Genomic DNA, 18,963 nt, shown 5'->3' with positions numbered 1-18,963 from the left:
TTGACAGACACCCATGAAGGACATGGTCAACCTTTAAAGCAGGCCAATCTCTATGTTTTACTGGATGCAGCAGAAGTATTTCCTCTTTACCATCTCTTCAAGTGGGCCTGACTGATGTGCTGTTTTGTGCACGCTACGTGGGCTTTGTAAAGCATACCTCTGCCATTTGCATGGCCTCCTAGCGCTGTCAATATTTTCGTGTAATCGCTGAATGCTGCACTGTCCTGGGAACTCTAGGTGTGACTAAAGGATATATGCTGGGGCCCCGAAAGGGGGTCGGCAGTCTAGTGGCAATGCCCATCACTTTGCAGTTTGGGTTTGTGAGTTCAGGTACCGGTCTGGTGTCGGAAACATGTAAGCGCCCTCCCAATCAACTGTCGGTCCTGGATTGTGAGGATTTCCCCTTATACTGGTCTCAGTAGACACATTTCCATTTTACTTTTTCACTCTCGCATTGCCTATTTCTCTCTCTCTCATAGTTACATTATAGACAAGAGAGACATTGTCAGCGAGAGGGCTTCACAGCACCTTCCCCCCTTTCCCTAAGTGCATTGCAAGGGGCTCTGGGAGGCGTGCACATTTGTCTGAAACACAAAGATCCACTGGCAATAAAAAGCGTAGGTCCCTAGTTTGCATTTCTTAGAATTTGAGGTGACACTCAGAGTTGTCTCGGGCGTGACTGTACCTTTCATAGGAGATGTGCTAATCCCCAAACCCTCTTCCTTCGTCCCAGTAATCTGTCTTAGTGCCTCTAGCAAGTTGTTTTCTGAAGCAAAGCTTACCTCAACATCCTGTAAAATTGGTAACTTTTCAGTAGCAGTACAGTGCAGTATATAGCATTCCTGTTGCGCACAGCATCTAGATCCAAAAATTGCTTACTCTACCCCAGAAATTAGAATTCACCCAGTCAAACAGAGGGATCTATAAAGAGCATGGCAAGTAGTTAACATAAACTACTTCCCCCAAGTTCTCTTGGTGCACTCTGCTGCCCTCTTTTAACAGAAGAATGCAACTGCAGGTCTTGCTTCTCAGCAAGGTACCTACATATAGAATCCTTGGTGCACTCTTGCTAAATCTGCTGGAATGTGTCTTCTATTGTGCCCAGGGTGGTTGTGTATTTGGGGACTCAGGGAAGCAAGGGAGCAGTCTAATGCACTGCAGTGCTAAGAGAGGCATGCCTTTTTCAGAAAAAAGTTCAGGTTTTCTGCCAATCAGAAAAAAATAGCAATGCAATCAGGCCAAAGGCAGAACACACATGCCAGTGAGTCTCTGTGGCGCAATTGGTTAGCGCGTTCGGCTGTTAACCGAAAAGATGCTGCTGTTTTTGGCACAAAGACACAGAGTGTTCCACTCAGTAAACCTGAGTCATTTCTCCCGTGTTCTCTGGGTTCAGCCTACTGTCCCCTTTTAACACAAGTGCGCAACTGTGGCTTTCTCCTCATAGCAAGTTATGCCTATACAGAGGACATTTGGTGCACTGTTGATGGGCTCTGTCCTCTACTAAATCCCCTGTGTTTGTGGATTAGGGGAGGTAGGGAAGTGCTTGATACCCTGATTTGCTGTGGGAAATAGAGCTATTTTAGAAATATTTTCAGGTTGCCTGGGAAGCATAAGCAAACAGCACACCAATCAGGCCCCTGTATAAGAACTGCATGAGTCTCTGTGGTGCAATCGGTTAGCGCGTTCGGCTGTTAACCGAAAGGTTGGTGGTTCAAGCCCACCCAGGGACGGTGCATTTTGGCTCAAAAATTCAGCGTGACCAACTATGAACTTCTGTTTACCTCTCGCAGGTCTCGTCTGCTGACGTCCAAAAAATCCAATAAACTGCAAGCAATTCTTCTCGCTTGCTTTAGATTTTCAAAACTTGCCATTCAACTCATAAACATCAAGACTTCATGGGAAGGGTTTGGCTGCAGCATGTACTGATGCACAGAAGGAAGCTATCCTAGCCAGTCTACTTAAAGAAGCAATGAGGCTCTGCAGGTCCATGTACGTCTCCTACCTTTATTCTGTCATCAGACACACCAGGTGGACTGCCACAAGGACCTCGTGGCGCAATGGTAGCGCGTCTGACTCCAGATCAGAAGGTTTCGTGTTCAAATCACGTCGGGGTCATATTTGCTTTTCCCACTCTGAAATATAAAATTGCTCTTCAGTATCTCGTTATTTCAACCTGACTGCATCTTTGTGCTCTGGGCCTAGTTGTTCTGGCGTTTCGAATGTAAACTTTGCAGCAGGGAAGTATCATATTGACAGACACCCATGAAGGACATGGCCAACCTTTAAAGCAGGCCAATCTCTATGTTTTACTGGATGCAGCAGAAGTATTTACTCTTTACCATCTCTTCAAGTGGGCCTGACTGATGTGCTGTTTTGTGCACGCTACGTGGGCTTTGTAAAGCATATCTCTGCCATTTGCATGGCCTCCTAGCGCTGTCAATATTTTCGTGCAATCGCTGAATGCTGCACTGTCCTGGGAACTCTAGGTGTGACTAAAGGATATATGTTGGGGCCCCGAAAGGGGGTCGGCAGTCTAGTGGCAATGGGCATCACTTTGTAGTTTGGGTTTGTGAGTTCAGGTACCGGTCTGGTGTCGGAAACCTGTAAGCGCCCTCCCAATCAACTGTCGGTCCTGGATTGTGAGGATTTCCCCTTATACTGGTCTCAGTAGACACATTTCCATTTTACTTTTTCACTCTCGCATTGCCTATTTCTCTCTCTCTCATAGATACATTATAGACAAGAGAGACATTGTCAGCGAGAGGGTTGCACAGCACCTTCCCCCATTTCCCTAAGTGCATTGCATGGGGCTCTGGGAGGCGTGCACATTTGTCTGAAACACAAAGATCCACTGGCAATAAAAGGCGTAGGACCCCAGTTCGCATTTCTTAGAATTTGAGGAGGCACTCAGAGTTGTCTCGGGCGTGACTGTACCTTTCATAGGAGATGTGCTAATCCCCAAACCCTCTTCCTTTGTCCCAGTAATCTGTCCTAGGGCCTCTAGCAAGTTGTTTTCTGAAACAAAGCTTACCTGAACATCCTGTAAAATTGGTAACTTTTCAGTAGCAGTACAGTGCAGTATATAGCATTCCTGTTGCGCACAGCATCTAGATCCAAAAATTGCTTACTCTACCCCAGAAATTAGAATTCACCCAGTCAAACAGAGGGATCTATAAAGATCATGGCAAGTAGTTAACATAAGCTACTTCCCCCAAGTTCTCTTGGTGCACTCTGCTGCCCTCTTTTAACAGAAGAATGCAACTGCAGGTCTTGCTTCTCAGCAAGGTACCTACATATAGAAACCTTGGTGCACTCTTGCTAAATCTACTGGAATGTGTCTTCTATTGTGCCCAAGGTGGTTGTGTATTTGGGGACTCAGGGAATCAAGGGAGCAGTCTAATGCACTGCAGTGCTAAGAGAGGCATGCCTTTTTCAGAAAAAAGTTCAGGTTTTCTGCCAATCAGAAAAAAATAGCAATGCAATCAGGCCAAAGGCAGAACACACATGCCAGTGAGTCTCTGTGGCACAATTGGTTAGCGCGTTCGGCTGTTAACCGAAAAGACGCTGCTGTTTTTGGCACAAAGACACACAGTGTTCCACTCAGTAAACCTGAGTCATTTCTCCCGTGTTCTCTGGGTTCAGCCTACTGTCCCCTTTTAACACAAGTGCGCAACTGTGGCTTTCTCCTCATAGCAAGTTATGCCTACACAGAGGACATTTGGTGCACTGTTGATGGGCTCTGTCCTCTACTAAATCCCCTGTGTTTGTGGATTATGGGAGGTAGGGAAGTGCTTGATACCCTGATTTGCTGTGGGAAATAGAGCTATTTTAGAAATATTTTCAGGTTGCCTGGGAAGCATAAGCAAACAGCACACCAATCAGGCCCCAGTGTAAGCACTGCATGAGTCTCTGTGGCGCAATCGGTTAGCGCGTTCGGCTGTTAACCGAAAGGTTGGTGGTTCAAGCCACCCAGGGACGATGCATTTTGGCTCAAAAATTCAGCATGACCAACTATGAACTTCTGTTTACCTCTCGCAGGTCTCGTCTGCTGACGTCCAAAAAATCCAATAAACTGTAAGCAATTCTTCTCGCTTGCTTTAGTTTTTCAAAACTTGCCATTCAATTCATAAACATCAAGACTTCATGGGAAGGGTTTGGCTGCAGCGTGTACTGATGCACAGAAGGAAGCTATCCTAGCCAGTCTACTTAAAGAAGCAATGAGGCTCTGCAGGTGCATGTACGTCTCCTACCTTTATTCTGTCATCAGACACACCAGGTGGATTGCCACAAGGACCTCGTGGCGCAATGGTAGTGCGTCTGACTCCAGATCAGAAGGTTGTGTGTTCAAATCACGTCGGGGTCATACTTCCTTTTCCCACTCTGAAATACAAAATTGCTCTTCAGTATCTCGTTATTTCAACCTGACTGCATCTTTGTGCTCTGGGCCTAGTTGTTCTGGCGTTTCGAATGTAAGCTTTGCAGCAGGGAAGTATCATATTGACAGACACCCATGAAGGACATGGTCAACCTTTAAAGCAGGCCAATCTCTATGTTTTACTGGATGCAGCAGAAGTATTTCCTCTTTACCATCTCTTCAAGTGGGCCTGACTGATGTGCTGTTTTGTGCACGCTACGTGGGCTTTGTAAAGCATACCTCTGCCATTTGCATGGCCTCCTAGCGCTGTCAATATTTTCGTGTAATCGCTGAATGCTGCACTGTCTTGGGAACTCTAGGTGTGACTAAAGGATATATGTTGGGGCCCCGAAAGGGGGTCGGCAGTCTAGTGGCAATGGGCATCACTTTGCAGTTTGGGTTTGTGAGTTCAGGTACCGGTCTGGTGTCGGAAACCTGTAAGCGCACTCCCAATCAACTGTCGGTCCTGGATTGTGAGGATTTCCCCTTATACTGGTCTCAGTAGACACATTTCCATTTTACTTTTTCACTCTCGCATTGCCTATTTCTCTCTCTCTCATAGTTACATTATAGACAAGAGAGACATTGTCAGCGAGAGAGCTTCACAGCACCTTCCCCCCTTTCCCTAAGTGCATTGCAAGGGGCTCTGGGAGGCGTGCACATTTGTCTGAAACACAAAGATCCACTGGCAATAAAAAGCGTAGGTCCCTAGTTTGCATTTCTTAGAATTTGAGGTGACACTCAGAGTTGTCTCGGGCGTGACTGTACCTTTCGTAGGAGATGTGCTAATCCCCAAACCCTCTTCCTTTGTCCCAGTAATCTGTCTTAGTGCCTCTAGCAAGTTGTTTTCTGAAACAAAGCTTACCTGAACATCCTGTAAAATTGGTAACTTTTCAGTAGCAGTACAGTGCAGTATATAGCATTCCTGTTGCGCACAGCATCTAGATCCAAAAGCTGCTTACTCTACCCCAGAAATTAGAATTCACCCAGTCAAACAGAGGGATCTATAAAGAGCATGGCAAGTAGTTAACATAAGCTACTTCCCCCAAGTTCTCTTGGTGCACTCTGCTGCCCTCTTTTAACAGAAGAATGCAACTGCAGGTCTTGCTTCTCAGCAAGGTACCTACATATAGAATCCTTGGTGCACTCTTGCTAAATCTGCTGGAATGTGTCTTCTATTGTGCCCAAGGTGGTTGTGTATTTGGGGACTCAGGGAAGCAAGGGAGCAGTCTAATGCACTGCAGTGCCAAGAGAGGCATGCCTTTTTCAGAAAAAAGTTCAGGTTTTCTGCCAATCAGAAAAAAATAGCAATGCAATCAGGCCAAAGGCAGAACACACATGCCAGTGAGTCTCTGTGGCGCTATTGGTTAGCGCGTTCGGCTGTTAACCGAAAAGATGCTGCTGTTTTTGGCACAAAGACACAGAGTGTTCCACTCAGTAAACCTGAGTCATTTCTCCCGTGTTCTCTGGGTTCAGCCTACTGTCCCCTTTTAACACAAGTGCGCAACTGTGGCTTTCTCCTCATAGCAAGTTATGCCTATACAGAGGACATTTGGTGCACTGTTGATGGGCTCTGTCCTCTACTAAATCCCCTGTGTTTGTGGATTAGGGGAGGTAGGGAAGTGCTTGATACCCTGATTTGCTGTGGGAAATAGAGCTATTTTAGAAATATTTTCAGGTTGCCTGGGAAGCATAAGCAAACAGCACACCAATCAGGCCCCTGTGTAAGAACTGCATGAGTCTCTGTGGCGCAATCGGTTAGCGCGGTTCAAGCCCACCCAAGGACGGTGCATTTTGGCTCAAAAATTCATCGTGACCAACTATGGACTTCTGTTTACCTCTCGCAGGTCTCGTCTGCTGACGTCCAAAAAATCCAATAAACTGCAAGCAATTCTTCTCGCTTGCTTTAGTTTTTCAAAACTTGCCATTCAATTCATAAACATCAAGACTTCATGGGAAGGGTTTGGCTGCAGCGTGTACTGATGCACAGAAGGAAGCTATCCTAGCCAGTCTACCTAAAGAACCAATGAGGCTCTGCAGGTGCATGTACGTCTCCTACCTTTATTCTGTCATCAGACACACCAGGTGGACTGCCACAAGGACCTCGTGGCGCAATGGTAGCGCGTCTGACTCCAGATCAGAAGGTTTCGTGTTCAAATCACGTCGGGGGCATATTTGCTTTTCCCACTCTGAAATATAAAATTGCTCTTCAGTATCTCGTTATTTCAACCTGACTGCATCTTTGTGCTCTGGGCCTAGTTGTTCTGGCGTTTCGAATGTAAGCTTTGCAGCAGGGAAGTATCATATTGACAGACACCCATGAAGGACATGGTCAAGCTTTAAAGCAGGCCAATCTCTATGTTTTACTGGATGCAGCAGAAGTATTTCCTCTTTACCATCTCTTCAAGTGGGCCTGACTGATGTGCTGTTTTGTGCACGCTACGTGGGCTTTGTAAAGCATACCTCTGCCATTTGCATGGCCTCCTAGCGCTGTCAATATTTTCGTGTAATCGCTGAATGCTGCACTGTCCTGGGAACTCTAGGTGTGACTAAAGGATATATGCTGGGGCCCCGAAAGGGGGTCGGCAGTCTAGTGGCAATGCCCATCACTTTGCAGTTTGGGTTTGTAAGTTCAGGTACCGGTCTGGTGTCAGAAAACTGTAAGCGCCCTCCCAATCAACTGTCGGTCCTGGATTGTGAGGATTTCCCCTTATACTGGTCTCAGTAGACACATTTCCATTTTACTTTTTCACTCTCGCATTGCCTATTTCTCTCTCTCTCATAGATACATTATAGACAAGAGAGACATTGTCAGCGAGAGGGCTTCACAGCACCTTCCCCCATTTCCCTAAGTGCATTGCAAGGGGCTCTGGGAGGCGTGCACATTTGTCTGAAACACAAAGATCCACTGGCAATAAAAAGCGTAGGACCCTAGTTTGCATTTCTTAGAATTTGAGGTGACACTCAGAGTTGTCTCGGGCGTGACTGTACCTTTCATAGGAGATGTGCTAATCCCCAAACCCTCTTCCTTTGTCCCAGTAATCTGTCTTAGTGCCTCTAGCAAGTTGTTTTCTGAAACAAAGCTTACCTGAACATCCTGTAAAATTGGTAACTTTTCAGTAGCAGTACAGTGCAGTATATAGCATTCCTGTTGCGCACAGCATCTAGATCCAAAAATTGCTTACTCTACCCCAGAAATTAGAATTCACCCAGTCAAACAGAGGGATCTATAAAGAGCATGGCAAGTAGTTAACATAAGCTACTTCCCCCAAGTTCTCTTGGTGCACTCTGCTGCCCTCTTTTAACAGAAGAATGCAACTGCAGGTCTTGCTTCTCACAAAGGTACCTACATATAGAAACCTTGGTGCACTCTTGCTAAATCTGCTGGAATGTGTCTTCTATTGTGCCCAAGGTGGTTGTGTATTTGGGGACTCAGGGAAGCAAGGGAGCAGTCTAATGCACTGCAGTGCTAAGAGAGGCATGCCTTTTTCAGAAAAAAGTTCAGGTTTTCTGCCAATCAGAAAAAAATAGCAATGCAATCAGGCCAAAGGCAGAACACACATGCCAGTGAGTCTCTGTGGCACAATTGGTTAGCGCGTTTGGCTGTTAACCGAAAAGACGCTGCTGTTTTTGGCACAAAGACCAGAGTGTTCCACTCAGTAAACCTGAGTCATTTCTCCCGTGTTCTCTGGGTTCAGACTACTGTCCCCTTTTAACACAAGTGCGCAACTGTGGCTTTCTCCTCATAGCAAGTTATGCCTACACAGAGGACATTTGGTGCACTGTTGATGGGCTCTGTCCTCTACTAAATCCCTTGTGTTTGTGGATTACGGGAGGTAGGAAAGTGCTTGATACCCTGATTTGCTGTGGGAAATAGAGCTATTTTAGAAATATTTTCAGGTTGCCTGGGAAGCATAAGCAAACAGCACACCAATCAGGCCCCAGTGTAAGCACTGCATGAGACTCTGTGGCGCAATCGGTTAGCACGTTCGGCTGTTAACCGAAAGGTTGGTGGTTCAAGCCCATCCAGGGACGATGCATTTTGGCTCAAAAATTCAGCATGACCAACTATGAACTTCTGTTTACCTCTCGCAGGTCTCGTCTGCTGACGTCCAAAAAATCCAATAAACTGCAAGCAATTCTTCTCGCTTGCTTTAGTTTTTCAAAACTTGCCATTCAATTCATAAACATCAAGACTTCATGGGAAGGGTTTGGCTGCAGCGTGTACTGATGCACAGAAGGAAGCTATCCTAGCCAGTCTACTTAAAGAAGCAATGAGGCTCTGCAGGTGCATGTACGTCTCCTACCTTTATTCTGTCATGAGACACACCAGGTGGACTGCCACAAGGACCTCGTGGCGCAATGGTAGGCGCGTCTGACTCCAGATCAGAAGGTTGCGTGTTCAAATCACGTCGGGGTCATATTTGCTTTTCCCACTCTGAAATACAAAATTGCTCTTCAGTATCTCGTTATTTCAACCTGACTGCATCTTTGTGCTCTGGGCCTAGTTGTTCTGGCGTTTCGAATGTAAGCTTTGCAGCAGGGAAGTATCATATTGACAGACACCCATGAAGGACATGGTCAACCTTTAAAGCAGGCCAATCTCTATGTTTTACTGGATGCAGCAGAAGTATTTCCTCTTTACCATCTCTTCAAGTGGGCCTGACTGATGTGCTGTTTTGTGCAAGCTACGTGGGATTTGTAAAGCATACCTCTGCCATTTGCATGGCCTCCTAGCGCTGTCAATATTTTCGTGTAATCGCTGACTGCTGCACTGTCCTGGGAACTCTAGGTGTGACTAAAGGATATATGTTGGGGCCCCGAAAGGGGGTCGGCAGTCTAGTGGCAATGGGCATCACTTTGCAGTTTGGGTTTGTGAGTTCAGGTACCGGTCTGGTGTTGGAAACCTGTAAGCGCCCTCCCAATCAACTGTCGGTCCTGGATTGTGAGGATTTCCCCTTATACTGGTCTCAGTAGACACATTTCCATTTTACTTTTTCACTCTCGCATTGCCTATTTCTCTCTCTCTCATAGATACATTATAGACAAGAGAGACATTGTCAGCGAGAGGGTTGCACAGCACCTTCCCCCATTTCCCTAAGTGCATTGCAAGGGACTCTGGGAGGCGTGCACATTTGTCTGAAACACAAAGATCCACTGGCAATAAAAAGCGTAGGACCCCAGTTCGCATTTCTTAGAATTTGAGGAGGCACTCAGAGTTGTCTCGGGCGTGACTGTACCTTTCATAGGAGATGTGCTAATCCCCAAACCCTCTTCCTTTGTCCCAGTAATCTGTCCTAGGGCCTCTAGCAAGTTGTTTTCTGAAACAAAGCTTACCTGAACATCCTGTAAAATTGGTAACTTTTCAGTAGCAGTACAGTGCAATATATAGCATTCCTGTTGCGCACAGCATCTAGATCCAAAAATTGCTTACTCTACCCCAGAAATTAGAATTCACCCAGTCAAACAGAGGGATCTATAAAGAGCATGGCAAGTAGTTAACATAAGCTACTTCCCCCAAGTTCTCTTGGTGCACTCTGCTGCCCTCTTTTAACAGAAGAATGCAACTGCAGGTCTTGCTTCTCAGCAATGTACCTACATATAAAAACCTTGGTGCACTCTTGCTAAATCTGCTGGAATGTGTCTTCTATTGTGCCCAAGGTGGTTGTGTATTTGGGGACTCAGGGAAGCAAGGGAGCAGTCTAATGCACTGCAGTGCTAAGAGAGGCATGCCTTTTTCAGAAAAAAGTTCAGGTTTTCTGCCAATCAGAAAAAAATAGCAATGCAATCAGGCCAAAGGCAGAACACACATGCCAGTGAGTCTCTGTGGCGCAATTGGTTAGCGCGTTCGGCTGTTAACCAAAAAGACGCTGCTGTTTTTGGCACAAAGACACAGAGTGTTCCACTCAGTAAACCTGAGTCATTTCTCCCGTGTTCTCTGGGTTCAGCCTACTGTCCCCTTTTAACACAAGTGCGCAACTGTGGCTTTCTCCTCATAGCAAGTTATGCCTACACAGAGGACATTTGTCGCACTGTTGATGGGCTCTGTCCTCTACTAAATCCCCTGTGTTTGTGGATTAGGGGAGGTAGGGAAGTGCTTGATACCCTGATTTGCTGTGGGAAATAGAGCTATTTTAGAAATATTTTCAGGTTGCCTGTGAAGCATAAGCAAACAGCACACCAATCAGGCCCCTGTGTAAGAACTGCATGAGTCTCTGTGGCGCAATTCGGCTGTTAACTGAAAGGTTGGTGGTTCAAGCCCACCCAGGGACGGTGCATTTTGTCTCAAAAATTCAGCGTGACCAACTATGGACTTCTGTTTACTTCTCGCAGGTCTCGTCTTCTGACGTCCAAAAAATCCAATAAACTGCAAGCAATTCTTCTCGCTTGCTTTAGTTTTTCAAAACTTGCCATTCAATTCATAAACATCAAGACTTCATGGGAAGGGTTTGGCTGCAGCGTGTACTGATGCACAGAAGGAAGCTATCCTAGCCAGTCTACTTAAAGAAGCAATGAGGCTCTGCAGGTCCATGCACGTCTCCTACCTTTATTCTGTCATCAGACACACCAGGTGGACTGCCACAAGAACCTCGTGGTGCAATGGTAGCGCGTCTGACTCAAGATCAGAAGGTTGTGTGTTCAAATCACATCGGGGTCATACTTGCTTTTCCCACTCTGAAATATAAAATTGCTCTTCAGTATCTCGTTATTTCAACCTGACTGCATCTTTGTGCTCTGGGCCTAGTTGTTCTGGCGTTTCGAATGTAAGCTTTGCAGCAGGGAAGTATCATATTGACAGACACCCATGAAGGATATGGTCAACCTTTAAAGCAGGCCAATCTCTATGTTTTACTGGATGCAGCAGAAGTATTTCCTCTTTACCATCTCTTCAAGTGGGCCTGACTGATGTGCTGTTTTGTGCACGCTACGTGGGCTTTGTAAAGCATACCTCTGCCATTTGCATGGCCTCCTAGCGCTGTCAATATTTTCGTGTAATCGCTGAATGCTGCACTGTCCTGGGAACTCTAGGTGTGACTAAAGGATATATGTTGGGACCCCGAAAGGGGGTCGGCAGTCTAGTGGCAATGCCCATCACTTTGTAGTTTGGGTTTGTGAGTTCAGGTACCGGTCTGGTGTCAGAAAACTGTAAGCGCCCTCCCAATCAACTGTCGGTCCTGGATTGTGAGGATTTCCCCTTATACTGGTCTCAGTAGACACATTTCCATTTTACTTTTTCACTCTCGCATTGCCTATTTCTCTCTCTCTCATAGATACATTATAGACAAGAGAGACATTGTCAGCGAGAGGGTTGCACAGCACCTTCCCCCATTTCCCTAAGTGCATTGCAAGGGGCTCTGGGAGGCGTGCACATTTGTCTGAAACACAAAGATCCACTGGCAATAAAAGGCATAGGACCCCAGTTCGCATTTCTTAGAATTTGAGGAGGCACTCAGAGTTGTCTCGGGCGTGACTGTACCTTTCATAGGAGATGTGCTAATCCCCAAACCCTCTTCCTTTGTCCCAGTAATCTGTCCTAGGGCCTCTAGCAAGTTGTTTTCTGAAACAAAGCTTACCTGAACATCCTGTAAAATTGGTAACTTTTCAGTAGCAGTACAGTGCAGTATATAGCATTCCTGTTGCGCACAGCATCTAGATCCAAAAATTACTTACTCTACCCCAGAAATTAGAATTCACCCAGTCAAACAGAGGGATCTATAAAGATCATGGCAAGTAGTTAACATAAGCTACTTCCCCCAAGTTCTCTTGGTGCACTCTGCTGCCCTCTTTTAACAGAAGAATGCAACTGCAGGTCTTGCTTCTCAGCAAGGTACCTACATATAGAAACCTTGGTGCACTCTTGCTAAATCTGCTGGAATGTGTCTTCTATTGTGCCCAAGGTGGTTGTGTATTTGGGGACTCGGGGAAGCAAGGGAGCAGTCTAATGCACTGCAGTGCTAAGAGAGGCATGCCTTTTTCAGAAAAAAGTTCAGGTTTTCTGCCAATCAGAAAAAAATAGCAATGCAATCAGGCCAAAGGCAGAACACACATGCCAGTGAGTCTCTGTGGCACAATTGGTTAGCGCGTTCGGCTGTTAGCCGAAAAGACGCTGCTGTTTTTGCCACAAAGACACAGAGTGTTCCACTCAGTAAACCTGAGTCATTTCTCCCGTGTTCTCTGGGTTCAGCCTACTGTCCCCTTTTAACACAAGTGCACAACTGTGGCTTTCTCCTCATAGCAAGTTATGCCTACACAGAGGACATTTGGTGCACTGTTGATGGGCTCTGTCCTCTACTAAATCCCCTGTGTTTGTGGATTAGGGGAGGTAGGGAAGTGCTTGACACCCTGATTTGCTGTGGGAAATAGAGCTATTTTAGACATATTTTCAGGTTGCCTGGGAAGCATAAGCAAACAGCACACCAATCAGGCCCCAGTGTAAGCACTGCATGAGTCTCTGTGGCGCAATCGGTTCGCGCGTTCAGCTGTTAACCGAAAGGTTGGTGGTTCAAGCCCACCCAGGGACGATGCATTTTGGCTCAAAAATTCAGCATGACCAACTATGAACTTCTGTTTACCTCTCGCAGGTCTCGTCTGCTGACGTCCAAACAATCCAATAAACTGTACGCAATTCTTCTCGCTTGCTTTAGTTTTTCAAAACTTGCCATTCAATTCATAAACATCAAGACTTCATGGGAAGGGTTTGGCTGCAGCGTGTACTGATGCACAGAAGGAAGCTATCCTAGCCAGTCTGCTTAAAGAAGCAATGAGGCTCTGCAGGAGCATGTACGTCTCCTACCTTTATTCTGTCATCAGACACACCAGGTGGACTGCCACAAGGACCTCGTGGCGCAATGGTAGCGCATTTGACTCCAGATCAGAAGGTTTCGTGTTCAAATCACGTCGGGGTCATATTTGCTTTTCCCACTCTGAAATATAAAATTGCTCTTCAGTATCTCGTTATTTCAACCTGACTGCATCTTTGTGCTCTGGGCCTAGTTGTTCTGGCGTTTCGAATGTAAACTTTGCAGCAGGGAAGTATCATATTGACAGACACCCATGAAGGACATGGTCAAGCTTTAAAGCAGGCCAATCTCTATGTTTTACTGGATGCAGCAGAAGTATTTCCTCTTTACCATCTCTTCAAGTGGGCCTGACTGATGTGCTGTTTTGTGCACGGTACGTGGGCTTTGTAAAGCATACCTCTGCCATTTGCATGGCCTCCTAGCGCTGTCAATATTTTCGTGTAATCGCTGAATGCTGCACTGTCCTGGGAACTCTAGGTGTGACTAAAGGATATATGTTGGGGCCCCGAAAGGGGGTCGGCAGTCTAGTGGCAATGCCCATCACTTTGCAGTTTGGGTTTGTGAGTTCAGGTACCGGTCTGGTGTCGGAAACATGTAAGCGCCCTCCCAATCAACTGTCGGTCCTGGATTGTGAGGATTTCCCCTTATACTGGTCTCAGTAGACACATTTCCATTTTACTTTTTCACTCTCGCATTGCCTATTTCTCTCTCTCTCATAGTTACATTATAGACAAGAGAGACATTGTCAGCGAGAGGGCTTCACAGCACCTTCCCCCCTTTCCCTAAGTGCATTGCAAGGGGCTCTGGGAGGCGTGCACATTTGTCTGAAACACAAAGATCCACTGGCAATAAAAAGCCTAGGTCCCTAGTTTGCATTTCTTAGAATTTGAGGTGACACTCAGAGTTGTCTCGGGCGTGACTGTACCTTTCATAGGAGATGTGCTAATCCCCAAACCCTCTTCCTTCGTCCCAGTAATCTGTCTTAGTGCCTCTAGCAAGTTGTTTTCTGAAGCAAAGCTTACCTCAACATCCTGTAAAATTGGTAACTTTTCAGTAGCAGTACAGTGCAGTATATAGCATTCCTGTTGCGCACCACATCTAGATCCAAAAATTGCTTACTCTACCCCAGAAATTAGAATTCACCCAGTCAAACAGAGGGATCTATAAAGAGCATGGCAAGTAGTTAACATAAACTACTTCCCCCAAGTTCTCTTGGTGCACTCTGCTGCCCTCTTTTAACAGAAGAATGCAACTGCAGGTCTTGCTTCTCAGCAAGGTACCTACATATAGAATCCTTGGTGCACTCTTGCTAAATCTGCTGGAATGTGTCTTCTATTGTGCCCAGGGTGGTTGTGTATTTGGGGACTCAGGGAAGCAAGGGAGCAGTCTAATGCACTGCAGTGCTAAGAGAGGCATGCCTTTTTCAGAAAAAAGTTCAGGTTTTCTGCCAATCAGAAAAAAATAGCAATGCAATCAGGCCAAAGGCAGAACACACATGCCAGTGAGTCTCTGTGGCGCAATTGGTTAGCGCGTTCGGCTGTTAACCGAAAAGATGCTGCTGTTTTTGGCACAAAGACACAGAGTGTTCCACTCAGTAAACCTGAGTCATTTCTCCCGTGTTCTCTGGGTTCAGCCTACTGTCCCCTTTTAACACAAGTGCGCAACTGTGGCTTTCTCCTCATAGCAAGTTATGCCTATACAGAGGACATTTGGTGCACTGTTGATAGGCTCTGTCCTCTACTAAATCCCCGGTGTTTGTGGATTAGGGGAGGTAGGGAAGTGCTTGATACCCTGATTTGCTGTGGGAAATAGAGCTATTTTAGAAATATTTTCAGGTTGCCTGGGAAGCATAAGCAAACAGCACACCAATCAGGCCCCTGTATAAGAACTGCATGAGTCTCTGTGGCGCAATCGGTTAGCGCGTTCGGTTCAAGCCCACCCAGGGACGGTGCATTTTGGCTCAAAAATTCAGCGTGACCAACTATGGACTTCTGTTTACCTCTCGCAGGTCTCGTCTGCTGACGTCCAAAAAATCCAATAAACTGCAAGCAATTCTTCTCGCTTGCTTTAGATTTTCAAAACTTGCCATTCAATTCATAAACATCAAGACTTCATGGGAAGGGTTTGGCTGCAGCGTGTACTGATGCACAGAAGGAAGCTATCCTAGCCAGTCTACGTAAAGAAGCAATGAGGCTCTGCAGGTCCATGTACGTCTCCTACCTTTATTCTGTCATCAGACACACCAGGTGGACTGCCACAAGGACCTCGTGGCGCAATGGTAGCGCGTCTGACTCCAGATCAGAAGGTTTCGTGTTCAAATCACGTCGGGGTCATATTTGCATTTCCCACTCTGAAATATAAAATTGCTCTTCAGTATCTCGTTATTTCAACCTGACTGCATCTTTGTGCTCTGGGCCTAGTTGTTCTGGCGTTTCGAATGTAAACTTTGCAGCAGGGAAGTATCATATTGACAGACACCCATGAAGGACATGGCCAACCTTTAAAGCAGGCCAATCTCTATGTTTTACTGGATGCAGCAGAAGTATTTACTCTTTACCATCTCTTCAAGTGGGCCTGACTGATGTGCTGTTTTGTGCACGCTACGTGGGCTTTGTAAAGCATATCTCTGCCATTTGCATGGCCTCCTAGCGCTGTCAATATTTTCGTGTAATCGCTGAATGCTGCACTGTCCTGGGAACTCTAGGTGTGACTAAAGGATATATGTTGGGGCCCCGAAAGGGGGTCGGCAGTCTAGTGGCAATGGGCATCACTTTGTAGTTTGGGTTTGTGAGTTCAGGTACCGGTCTGGTGTCGGAAACCTGTAAGCGCCCTCCCAATCAACTGTCGGTCCTGGATTGTGAGGATTTCCCCTTATACTGGTCTCAGTAGACACATTTCCATTTTACTTTTTCACTCTCGCATTGCCTATTTCTCTCTCTCTCATAGATACATTATAGACAAGAGAGACATTGTCAGCGAGAGGGTTGCACAGCACCTTCCCCCATTTCCCTAAGTGCATTGCATGGGGCTCTGGGAGGCGTGCACATTTGTCTGAAACACAAAGATCCACTGGCAATAAAAGGCGTAGGACCCCAGTTCGCATTTCTTAGAATTTGAGGAGGCACTCAGAGTTGTCTCGGGCGTGACTGTACCTTTCATAGGAGATGTGCTAATCCCCAAACCCTCTTCCTTTGTCCCAGTAATCTGTCCTAGGGCCTCTAGCAAGTTGTTTTCTGAAACAAAGCTTACCTGAACATCCTGTAAAATTGGTAACTTTTCAGTAGCAGTACAGTGCAGTATATAGCATTCCTGTTGCGCACAGCATCTAGATCCAAAAATTGCTTACTCTACCCCAGAAATTAGAATTCACCCAGTCAAACAGAGGGATCTATAAAGATCATGGCAAGTAGTTAACATAAGCTACTTCCCCCAAGTTCTCTTGGTGCACTCTGCTGCCCTCTTTTAACAGAAGAATGCAACTGCAGGTCTTGCTTCTCAGCAAGGTACCTACATATAGAAACCTTGGTGCACTCTTGCTAAATCTACTGGAATGTGTCTTCTATTGTGCCCAAGGTGGTTGTGTATTTGGGGACTCAGGGAATCAAGGGAGCAGTCTAATGCACTGCAGTGCTAAGAGAGGCATGCCTTTTTCAGAAAAAAGTTCAGGTTTTCTGCCAATCAGAAAAAAATAGCAATGCAATCAGGCCAAAGGCAGAACACACATGCCAGTGAGTCTCTGTGGCACAATTGGTTAGCGCGTTCGGCTGTTAACCGAAAAGACGCTGCTGTTTTTGGCACAAAGACACACAGTGTTCCACTCAGTAAACCTGAGTCATTTCTCCCGTGTTCTCTGGGTTCAGCCTACTGTCCCCTTTTAACACAAGTGCGCAACTCTGGCTTTCTCCTCATAGCAAGTTATGCCTACACAGAGGACATTTGGTGCACTGTTGATGGGCTCTGTCCTCTACTAAATCCCCTGTGTTTGTGGATTATGGGAGGTAGGGAAGTGCTTGATACCCTGATTTGCTGTGGGAAATAGAGCTATTTTAGAAATATTTTCAGGTTGCCTGGGAAGCATAAGCAAACAGCACACCAATCAGGCCCCAGTGTAAGCACTGCATGAGTCTCTGTGGCGCAATCGGTTAGCGCGTTCGGCTGTTAACCGAAAGGTTGGTGGTTCAAGCCCACCCAGGGACGATGCATTTTGGCTCAAAAATTCAGCATGACCAACTATGAACTTCTGTTTACCTCTCGCAGGTCTCGTCTGCTGACGTCCAAAAAATCCAATAAACTGTAAGCAATTCTTCTAGCTTGCTTTAGTTTTTCAAAACTTGCCATTCAATTCATAAACATCAAGACTTCATGGGAAGGGTTTGGCTGCAGCGTGTACTGATGCACAGAAGGAAGCTATCCTAGCCAGTCTACCTAAAGAAGCAATGAGGCTCTGCAGGTGCATGTACGTCTCCTACCTTTATTCTGTCATCAGACACACCAGGTGGATTGCCACAAGGACCTCGTGGCGCAATGGTAGTGCGTCTGACTCCAGATCAGAAGGTTGTGTGTTCAAATCACGTCGGGGTCATACTTCCTTTTCCCACTCTGAAATACAAAATTGCTCTTCAGTATCTCGTTATTTCAACCTGACTGCATCTTTGTGCTCTGGGCCTAGTTGTTCTGGCGTTTCGAATGTAAGCTTTGCAGCAGGGAAGTATCATATTGACAGACACCCATGAAGGACATGGTCAACCTTTAAAGCAGGCCAATCTCTATGTTTACTGGATGCAGCAGAAGTATTTCCTCTTTACCATCTCTTCAAGTGGGCCTGACTGATGTGCTGTTTTGTGCACGCTACGTGGGCTTTGTAAAGCATACCTCTGCCATTTGCATGGCCTCCTAGCGCTGTCAATATTTTCGTGTAATCGCTGAATGCTGCACTGTCCTGGGAACTCTAGGTGTGACTAAAGGATATATGTTGGGGTCCCGAAAGGGGGTCGGCAGTCTAGTGGCAATGGGCATCACTTTGCAGTTTGGGTTTGTGAGTTCAGGTACCGGTCTGGTGTCGGAAACCTGTAAGCGCCCTCCCAATCATCTGTCGGTCCTGGATTGTGAGGATTTCCCCTTATACTGGTCTCAGTAGACACATTTCCATTTTACTTTTTCACTCTCGCATTGCCTATTTCTCCCTCTCTCATAGTTACATTATAGACAAGAGAGACATTGTCAGCGAGAGGGCTTCACAGCACCTTCCCCCCTTTCCCTAAGTGCATTGCAAGGGGCTCTGGGAGGCGTGCACATTTGTCTGAAACACAAAGATCCACTTTGCATTTCTTAGAATTTGAGGTGACACGCAGAGTTGTCTCGGGCGTGACTGTACCTTTCATAGGAGATGTGCTAATCCCCAAACCCTCTTCCTTTGTCCCAGTAATCTGTCTTAGTGCCTCTAGCAAGTTGTTTTCTGAAACAAAGCTTACCTGAACATCCTGTAAAATTGGTAACTTTTCAGTAGCAGTACAGTGCAGTATATAGCATTCCTGTTGCGCACAGCATCTAGATCCAAAAATTGCTTACTCTACCCCAGAAATTAGAATTCACCCAGTCAAACAGAGGGATCTATAAAGAGCATGGCAAGTAGTTAACATAAGCTACTTCCCCCAAGTTCTCTTGGTGCACTCTGCTGCCCTCTTTTAACAGAAGAATGCAACTGCAGGCCTTGCTTCTCAGCAAGGTACCTACATATAGAAACCTTGG

The 18,963-nt window shown here is 46.1% G+C and overlaps 9 non-coding genes across 9 annotated transcripts; all 9 read left to right on the top strand.

Annotated features, from left to right (window-relative positions):
• Nucleotides 1–1,656: 1,656 nt before the first annotated feature.
• Nucleotides 1,657–1,730, top strand: TRNAN-GUU (transfer RNA asparagine (anticodon GUU)). The gene has a single exon. It is a non-coding gene; the product is annotated as a tRNA-Asn (tRNA).
• Nucleotides 1,731–2,043: 313 nt separating this feature from the next.
• Nucleotides 2,044–2,115, top strand: TRNAW-CCA (transfer RNA tryptophan (anticodon CCA)). Its single transcript has one exon. It is a non-coding gene; the product is annotated as a tRNA-Trp (tRNA).
• A 2,176-nt stretch (nt 2,116–4,291) lies between these two features.
• On the top strand, nt 4,292–4,363 carry TRNAW-CCA (transfer RNA tryptophan (anticodon CCA)). Its single transcript has one exon. It is a non-coding gene; the product is annotated as a tRNA-Trp (tRNA).
• Nucleotides 4,364–6,514: 2,151 nt separating this feature from the next.
• TRNAW-CCA (transfer RNA tryptophan (anticodon CCA)) lies at nt 6,515–6,586 on the top strand. Its single transcript has one exon. It is a non-coding gene; the product is annotated as a tRNA-Trp (tRNA).
• A 2,176-nt stretch (nt 6,587–8,762) lies between these two features.
• TRNAW-CCA (transfer RNA tryptophan (anticodon CCA)) lies at nt 8,763–8,835 on the top strand. Its single transcript has one exon. It is a non-coding gene; the product is annotated as a tRNA-Trp (tRNA).
• A 4,414-nt stretch (nt 8,836–13,249) lies between these two features.
• TRNAW-CCA (transfer RNA tryptophan (anticodon CCA)) lies at nt 13,250–13,321 on the top strand. The gene has a single exon. It is a non-coding gene; the product is annotated as a tRNA-Trp (tRNA).
• A 2,155-nt stretch (nt 13,322–15,476) lies between these two features.
• On the top strand, nt 15,477–15,548 carry TRNAW-CCA (transfer RNA tryptophan (anticodon CCA)). The gene has a single exon. It is a non-coding gene; the product is annotated as a tRNA-Trp (tRNA).
• Nucleotides 15,549–17,338: 1,790 nt separating this feature from the next.
• On the top strand, nt 17,339–17,412 carry TRNAN-GUU (transfer RNA asparagine (anticodon GUU)). The gene has a single exon. It is a non-coding gene; the product is annotated as a tRNA-Asn (tRNA).
• A 313-nt stretch (nt 17,413–17,725) lies between these two features.
• Nucleotides 17,726–17,797, top strand: TRNAW-CCA (transfer RNA tryptophan (anticodon CCA)). Its single transcript has one exon. It is a non-coding gene; the product is annotated as a tRNA-Trp (tRNA).
• Nucleotides 17,798–18,963: the final 1,166 nt, after the last annotated feature.

Source organism: Ambystoma mexicanum, chromosome 11 (assembly GCF_040938575.1).
Source record: "Ambystoma mexicanum isolate Mex_15411 chromosome 11, UKY_AmexF1_1, whole genome shotgun sequence".
Taxonomy (NCBI): domain Eukaryota; kingdom Metazoa; phylum Chordata; class Amphibia; order Caudata; family Ambystomatidae; genus Ambystoma; species Ambystoma mexicanum.
This window is presented reverse-complemented; position numbering and strand designations above follow the sequence as displayed.